General features: G+C 33.3%; 1 long non-coding RNA gene across 1 annotated transcript; it reads right to left on the reverse strand.

The window, feature by feature from the left end:
- Nucleotides 1–352: 352 nt before the first annotated feature.
- On the reverse strand, nucleotides 353–1,117 carry LOC134261048 (uncharacterized). Its single transcript, XR_009990712.1, has 2 exons — nucleotides 948–1,117; nucleotides 353–691 (listed from the first exon to the last, which is right to left on the reverse strand). It is a non-coding gene; the product is annotated as an uncharacterized LOC134261048 (long non-coding RNA).
- Between the last annotated feature and the right edge of the window lie 8,568 nt (nucleotides 1,118–9,685).

The following is a 9,685-nucleotide window of genomic DNA, read 5'->3' on the forward strand; positions in this document are numbered from 1 at the left end:
TCAACGTTGAATCAACGTTGCATTTTGGTTGCATATGAAAGTTGAGGCAACGTTGAAACATAACGTTGTTTCAACGTCAATTTTCAACGTTAAATCAACGTTGAAAATAGGTTGAATTTTTGGTTGATTTATGGTTGATTTTTGGTTGCAAATGAAAGTTGATGCAACGTTGAAGCTTCAACGTTGTTTCAACGTCAAATATCAACATTGAACAAAAGTGAACATATTGGTTGTAATTAGGTTGAGATTTGGTTGAAATTTTTTGGCTGTACAAACGTTGATATTTGGTTGAAATCACGTTGAATTCATATTACATGTGAACGTTTTATTTTATAAATAAATACATTTCAAATTCTAATAATTTTTTTTATTCAAGTTGCGTAATATTTATATAAGTTATAATCCAGTATTACGATTGTGAAAGAATTCATTTTAGTTTGTATTTTAAAGACAAACACAAATTTGGATTCAATCACTGAATCTCAAAAATCACTGCTTGACAAAATTTATATTCCTAGTGAAAAGGGGGTCACAGTTATCACATCAAGGTTCTTCAAAGTACGCGTCTGTCTTACACTACTAAGTTCCACAAAGTGGCGGATCCATTGATTTTAATCACGCATATACATCTGTAGTTAAGTCCCACGAATGAAAGAAATGAACAGGAGAATCCATCCTCTAGAGCAACAGCCTATTAATAAAAGAAATAAAGATGTAAAAGCTATTTGTTCGATACAATGTACGTAACACGTTATTTCAATAGATAAAAATAAATATGCATGAATAATTTAAAAAATCAGACAAAGGAATTTTTCCGGTACTTGGATTTAATTAATATGATTAAAAAGAAGTATAGTTAACTTCATATTAAAATTTGTATTAGTATGCTTATAAAAAATTATTACTAAAGAAAATGTTATAGATATACATAGACATAGTGTACTTACAAAATGTTGCATTCCTTTGTATAATTTTCACGGGCGAAGAATCTGATGCAATCAAGGCTGACTATATACAATCAATTCCCTCACCACTGGTTGAATTAACCATACGATGAACTATAATTAATTAAATTGTATAATATATTAGTATACTTATATTTCATAACCAAATGAATATCAACAATACACATAATACACGAACAAAGGATGTGCATTTCACGTAGATTTCACATATACTTATAAAACAAGAATTAAATTATGTACAGATACTAAATATACTTAATATCTTAAATCCATGAAAAGGAAATAATACTTACTAAGCAGAAGTTGATATTCCAGCCTTAATCCTTGTGTATGTATCTTGAAAACACATATTAAATATGAACAGCGCGCACTTCTTGTCCATCAGTTGAATTCAAATTTTGACCTAGATAAGCTGCAGCTATACTCTGCCCAGCAAGAAAATTGCATAACAAGGTTATCCTGACACTGAAACTGACCAACTAAGCGAGAGGCACTCCTTATCTGATATCGCGAAGGTTTTTGGGGAGTGGATCTTAAATAATGCTATTTGACCGCGGTTAATTGTCAGTGTGAAAATTGTTATGTGTTTATTTGAATTTTTCTTTTATATATTTTGTGAAAAGAAAGATTATAAAATTAATACACACAACAAAAGCACAATCGGATAAAATAAGACTTTCTAGATTCGCTCTGTATAACATTTTGCGCAAGAGTATACGGCACGGACCTATATGAGTCTAATTTTAAGAACATTAATTCGGAATAAATAATTATTTTTATTAATTTTAAAGTAACATGGAATTACAGTGAGATGTTGGATAAAGATGTCATTTATTTAATGCTTATATTTAACATATTTTATGCATATGTATTAAAAAAACATCAACAACAACAACAATATTCACAATTTATTAAATTTCACAATGGTACTAGCTGAACTGGCACAACTCTTTTGAGTAAATCAATTCATAATGCATGTGTTTCATTTATTATGTATTATTATATATATAATATTTTCTAACAATGCATACAGCCGTGTGTATCTTGCGAAAAATCGCATAAATTAAGAGTTAAAGACACCTTTATATTTTGACCTTAAAAACTAAAATGCTCAATACTCAATACCCCTTCCCTTTTTCTTAACTTTCCTAAAGTTGAAAATATGTTGGATCTTCCACGTTGTTTCAACGTTGAAATCAACAAACAGTCAACTTTGCATTTTTAAACCTTGTTTCAATTCTATAATATCAGAAAATACTCAACGTTGAAAACATGTTGAATCTTCAACGTTGTTTCAACATTGAAATATCAATAAACTTCAAAAGTTGAGAATTTGTAGCAGCTTCAACGTTGTTTCAAGGTTGAATATGGACAAGCATTCAACGTTGAAAATATGATGCATCTTCAACGTTGTTTCAACGTTGAAATATCAACGAACATCAAAAGTTGAGAATATGTTGCAGCTTCAACGTTGAAATATCGATGAACATTCAACGTTGAAAATAAGTTGCAGCTTCAACGTTGTTTCAACGTTGAAATATCGACGAACATTCAACGTTGAAAATATGTTGCAGCTTCAACGTTGTTTCAACGTTGAAATATCGACGAACATTCAACGTTGAAAATATGTTGCAGCTTCAACGTTGTTTCAACGTTGAAATATCGACGAACATTCAACGTTGACAATATGTTGCATCTTCGACGTTGTTTCAACGTTGAAATATCGACGAACATTCAACGTTGAAAATATGTTGCAGCTTCAACGTTGTTTCAACGTTGAAATATACACGAACATTCAACGTTGAAAATATGTTGCAGCTTCAACATTGTTTCAACGTTGAAAAAAGGTTGAGGATTCAACGTTGAAACCTCAACGTTGAAACAACGTTGAAATATAGTTGATCAACGTTGCAACCTATATTCCACCTCCTTTCAACGTTGAAGCAACGTTGCGTGCCTGCTGGGCAGTGTACGGAGTATGGTGTGATGTAGTAACTTACCGTTGTGTGGACAGACAAGAGCCGGAATACTATGTACAATGAATTGTCTATATAAATGTGAAAACGTTTTTGAGTTTTTTTTGATTATTTGGAAATCACTAGGGAAAGAACCCGCAACAATATCTATAATCTATTATCGACTCATTTCTAGATTTCCAATCATAGTGATTCTATCTTTACTTGTACTGAGATCATATCCTCGGAGAAATGTCTCCACATTTCTTGTTTCCTGTTCACTCTGTGGGTGTTGTCGATTAAATGATCTCTATCTATTCTACGAATAGACATAACACTTAAACTGAAGTGACAAAACTGTCAGTTATCAAGGAAATATGACGAGTTCTCTCTGTCGTACATTACTGGTACCAGTAACCTAGATACTGATTACTTAGTAAACTAGAGGTACTGTGAGCAATGAGCTCACTAAATGATACCCCCCGCCTCCCATAATGTCGATGTGTTGCTTTATATTGTTTTACGGTAATGTGTAAAGAGGAATAACTCGTCCTATGAAATGTTATCCAGAAGCTTCTATTATGTGACGTCATAGGTAAACAAAAAATGGTAATGTCCATGTTTTGCTCTGGGAAACCTAAAGTACGTGTCGAATAAAAAAATAAAATAGGAGGTGCACAATGGCAATATGTAATAAAGATTCTGTGAAAGTTTCATTAAATTTCACTCAGTAGTATAAGAGGAGTTGTGGATAAGAGAAAAAGCGTAACAGACGGACGGACGGACGTACAGACGGACGGACGGACGGAATTCCCGATCACTATATACCCTCCCGCTTTTCAAGCGGGGGGTATAACTAGAGTTACTGTGAGCACTGAGCTCACTAAATGATACTCCCCATTCTCATATGAATATAATAACATTTTCCATGTCTTGCTATGGAAAACCCGAAATATGTGTCGGATCAAAAAGTACTAGAGGTATACTGTGAGCAATGAGCTCACTAAATGATACCACCCCCTCGATCCCGTCTCCCATATGATTATAATGGCAAAGTCCGTGTCTTGCTGTAGCCGTGAAACCCAAAACATGTGTCGGATCAAAAAGTAAAATAGGAGGTGCATAATGGCAATATGTAATAAAGATTCAATGAAAGTTTCATTAACTTTCAATCCATGGTATAAGAGGAGTTGCGGATAAGAGATGGGTACCCCAAAGCGTAACAGACAGACGGACGGACGTACAGACGGACGGACGAATGGACGAAAGGACATACCGATTACAGTATACCCTCCCACTTTTCAAGCGGAGGGTATAATAAAGATTCATAGAGAGTCTTATCAAATTTCATTCAGTGGTATGAGAGGAGTTTCGGATAAGGGATGGGTACCCCAAAGCGTAACAGAAGTACATCCCGATTACTATATTTATAGTATCCTCCCGCTTTTTAAGCGAAGGGGGGGGGGGTTGAAATAAATTTACAAAAAATAGTAATAGAACAGAGGCATTATGCGCAATGAACTCACTAAATGACCCCCGATTGTAATGGAAAAGTATGTGGAGACCCGATATAAGTGTCGGATCAAAAATTAAAATAGACATTCTAACCTACTGACATAATTCAAAATACTTTTTATAATATCAAAATGAAGGGGGAGCCTACCAAGCTCAGATAACGAGGAGAAGTTTGCACTTTTCCTATGCATTCCTAATATAATCTTACAAAATTTTAAGTGAAAATTCTCGCACTTCAACTTATCAAGAATATCATGTACCGAGAGTTTGGAGATTTTAAGGAAAATACTTGGTCGATTAATGTTCCTCCATATTTCACATCCATAAAGCAAAATGGAGTTTATTGTATGATCAAATACATGAAAAGATGTTTTAACACTTGAGTTCAATGACAAAAGTTCTTTCTGCAGTTTATAAAATGCCTTTAAAGCTTTTTTATAGAGGTCTTCCGGAGCAAATGAGAAGGCATCGTCGGAAACCCACATGATAAGTAAAGACGAGATCACCCGTGAGTTTCCGACGATGATGAGAAGGTTCCAGAGGCACTAAAGAGTATTCCCAAATATCTATAGGAAGACACAGATTCCAAAACCTGGTCAAACAGCTTAAATTCTTTTTTATCAAACGACCCGCTTTATCTATAAATATCATAATTTTGATTTTTGTGACATTTACTTCTAGACTCCAATCATTACAAAATGACTGTTCTTTATGCAATTTAGATTGAAGACCTAAAACGGATTTCCTTACTTTGTACTAGTGCTCCTGACGAAACAGGAAAACGTTATATTTTTCTGATTAATTTAATGAGGAACTGAATATAGATGGCTGGAAATTCGAGAAAAGAAACCGAAGCTGTGGAATAGACAAATGGATTCAGTCACCTTCGTTTCAGTCGTATGCTCTTTCATTCTGGTTACTAATTTCGGAAATTGTGGTATGTATGAATGTTTTAATTTGCTTCCTTTAAAATGTGTTTGAGTTAACTCATCTCGGTGGCATATTGATGTTTTTCAAGTGTTTTAATTGTTTCTTTGTTTAGTTCATTTGCCTCTTGTGTCTGATCGGGACCGTAGAAATGTAGCTGCAGAACTGTAGCTCTCTGCTTGAGAAAATTCGGATAGATAAAGCAGAGAGAGCTCTACAGATCCAAGCGTTGTTAAAACCTTCGATTTACGCCGACGATTTTTTGTCGCTCAATACGGGTATTTTTAAGAAATAAATAGCAAGTTTATAAACTTCAATGGGAATTGAAGTGGGTCGGTCACGTACCGATCGACCCACTTCAATTCCCCCTGAAGTTTATAAACTTGCTATTTATTACCTATATATACATTTGAGATGGAAATTAAATATTAAATTAGATATATTCGGATTTAAATATTGCACTAACTGGTCGCCGTAGATTTCCATCAAAGATCGACATGAAAGGCGGGTACGCTTTGATATTCGTCAGGCTAAGAATTTTATTAAAAAATTTGGAAGGGAATATTTTGTTAAAGGCTACTTGTGATCAGTAATAGTGAACAGATTCTTGTCTTGGGATATTTTTATTTGTGGTAATTGATAAATAATGCTGAAAAGACACAAATAACACGTCCGAGGACTGACGATAAAAAGTTGGAGGAATTTCGGTCGCTTGAAAGGGATTTATGGGTCCGATGGATTGAGGCACTTAACCAAGCCAGTTAATTTGCAATCAAATATTAAATTTGATCAAAAACAATCTACGATTTCAGTAACTAAAGGCATGTTTATTATGTTAACACGGAGACACTGGCGGCAACTTACATTGAAGTACGACAGCGCCGATCGAGGTGTTTCTCAGCTGTTCGTGGCGTGATTGCAATGCTTTGATATTTTCCAATAGATTTACACGTTTATCGGGAGTAGAATTTAATGAAAAAATATAGTTTTAGCCTATATCACGAAGATTTAACTTAAAGTCTAACAAAAATGAGGATAAAAGTTGGAGAATGTGCAGCTTACAAAAGTGAGTTTACAACTTGTAAACAAGGCGAGTTTCTATCGTTATTTTCTCTTACGTTATACTGGTGTCTATGGAACGCCAAATTAACATATATTCAAATATTTGTACCTATCTTCAAATAATTGTACCTATGTTTAATTGAATTGTACCTATCTTCAAATGAATTAAATTGTACCTATCTTCAAATCAATTGTACCTATCTTCAAATGAATTAGAGATAGGTACAATTCAATTATACCTATCTTTAATTCATTTGAAGATAGGTTCAATTGATTTAAAGATAGGTACAAATGCAATGAATTGAAGATAGGTATAATTGATTTAAAGATAGGTACAATTGAATTGAACCTATCTTTAGTTACTAAGATATTGGCAATAACAACTACTCCCTTTATTATACGTCATTTCCGATACGTCACAGCTGGCGCGAAAGTTTATCGGAATCTTTATCTGGCTGCAATACAAGATATACCTACATGATATACATGTGTATTTTTATAAGTATATGATGCTTTTTGCACATTTTGAATTAACCTTTATTTCTCCTTTCATCTTTGTTGTCGTCGCTCTGTACGTTCTGTGCGTTTCCCTCCATACTCAGTATTGTCTCCAAGGGAGCGTTCATTATTTACCAACAACATAAAACGAATTGAACCTAGGTATAATTGAATTGTACCTATCTTCAAATCCTTTGTGGATATGTCTTAATTGAACCTATCTTCAAATCAATTGTACCTATCTTTCAATCAATTATACCTATCTTCAAATGAATTACAGATAGGTATAATTCAACTGAACCTATCTTTAATTGAATTGAAGATAGGTGTAATTCCATTAAAGATAGGTATAATTCATTTGTACCTAGGTATAATTATTTAGAGATAGGTATAATTATCTATACCTATCTTTAATTCAATTGTACCTATCTTTAATTCAATTGTACCTATCTTCAATTCATTTGAAGATAGGTACAATTATTTGACGATAGGTGCAATTATTTGAAGATAGGTACAAATATTTGAATATATATATATGTTAATTTGGCGTTCCATAGGTGTCTCATTATATCGCGACACTTAAAACTTTTGCATAAAAAAATATAATTCCAATTTTTTACTTTAACTTTCATGAAATGAAATTCAAAAATCAAACTATGGTCTAACTTTTTAGTGTAAATTATTTCCCTAGCTTGCATCGTTTAATGCTGGTACTACATGTTAGTCAACAGTAACTGTTGACAAAAAATCTCATCCGTCCTTAATTATAATCGTCAGAACTAAAAACAATTGTCAATAACCAGGATTTTATATCTATATTTCTGTCTTCGTAAATCATAGTGAATCATGAATGACCGTAATGTTTTGCAAATTGGTATCTGCCCATTCTTGAATGCTCAAGGCCATTTTTACAGAAAACGAATTTTGCAGCCCATTTTTTTCAACCGAGGCGCAGCCGAGGTTGACAATGGTTTTCGAGGGGTGAAAATTTTCAATGTTACACTCAACTACATGCAATATTTATTATATTATACTGAATGTTTTATACAAATACATATTACAGTGAACCTGTGCGCGCATAAATTCCGCACAGTCGCTATTTCTTGGAATACCACCCGTCGTCAAGCAATGTTGACTGTTGCTACGCAGGAGGGCGTGGCTTCATTATTCAGCGGGTAGTAGTGTTTTTTATCAAATGTTTCTCGACGAATCAGATTCAAGTAATTTGCATGAAAGTATAATATTATAAAATATTTACCCTTTTTTTTTTTTTGATTTTCTTTTCTCTCATTCTCGCAGATTTTTATTACAATTAACACAGGTTCATAGAAATCATTGTCTGTGTTCTAAAGAAAAAAATCGTTTACTTGCTACAATTTAATCTACACTGGTCAAAATTGCTAATGCACCACCAAATGAAAGTAATATTTTTCTTTTCAAAACTTGTTTATGATGTATTTGATATATTGTTATGTTACATAATCAAAAAGTAAAGCATTTAAATGTCTTACTTGATAAATAACTACAATGTTAACTGAAGCGTGACCATTTCATAGAAAACGTGAAAATTTTATCTATACTAATATGGAGGGATAAATTTCAAAATTTTTTCTCTTCATTTTTGTTCTTTATGTCCGTATCAATTAGAAAATCAGAAAAAATGATACCGTATGCGGCATTTGATCCCAGAAGAGCGTGATAAAACAGCCAGTATGGTGTCTGCAGGGAGTTCCTTTGGAAAGATTTAAAGAAAAAAATAACAATGAAATCAATATTTATTCTTCTAGTGAAAGAATGTTGCAAATAGATTAGTTAACATAAAAATGTTCACTCTAGATAGCCAATCCATTAAATAAACCCCATACTACATTTTCAATGTCGTACCACAAATTTGGGGCAACCGGAAGTTGAGTGGACTGAGTATTGGCACCAATGCATTGGATGTATAGCAGGCGATATAAAAGTCAATCTGCATATTATTTGTTATTTTTTACTGGGAGACTGTTTCTGGTGTAAACTTAGGGACTATCATCTGTAATTAGCAACGCATATATCTAGGCAAAAAAGGGGCACGCAATGCATGTCGGGAAATTGGTTTTCGGGCAAGAAGGTTATTTTGGGGTTTTGTTCTGACCCCAAGACATTTGCCAATCCCATTGTATTGGAAAATATGGCGTATTTTATATACTAATATCAGGCAAATGTTCAATTCACAACGAAGAATTTTAAGTGGTGCGTGGGCTATTTTGTCTAGTGTATTATGAATAAGGCTACATGTTACAAATAGGAATGCTTAAAGCTTAAAACACTACTCGTAAATAGCTATACATGTACGTCATGTTATTTTCACACATCCTAATAACAGCATTAGGATACATGTACATGTATATACATGTATACATATTCTGCATTTGTTAAGGCCGGTATACACGATGAGATTTGTAGTATATTACAAGTATTACGAGGGTTGTTCGAAAAGTTCGTGGACGATGTCCATCTTCGTTATGTTACTCACTGGAAATTTAAAACAAGCACATTATAATATGTAAAAATATTTGTTTTGTTGATGTGTGAAGTTTCATTCCATTCGATTTAACACAAATAAATTTACTTCATTTTAAACTCAACATGTTTTGTACCCGCGGAGCACACAAAACGGCAATGTAACGTCAACACAAAGCGTCGAGAATTTATAATAGATACTATACCTATACATTTCACACAGAATATTCCAATGCCCATTCATTAAATTCTTTTTCTAAT

Source organism: Saccostrea cucullata, unplaced genomic scaffold (assembly GCF_032062105.1).
Source record: "Saccostrea cucullata isolate Sc308-1 unplaced genomic scaffold, CSIRO_AGI_Scuc_v1 ctg12590, whole genome shotgun sequence".
Lineage (NCBI taxonomy): Eukaryota > Metazoa > Mollusca > Bivalvia > Ostreida > Ostreidae > Saccostrea > Saccostrea cuccullata.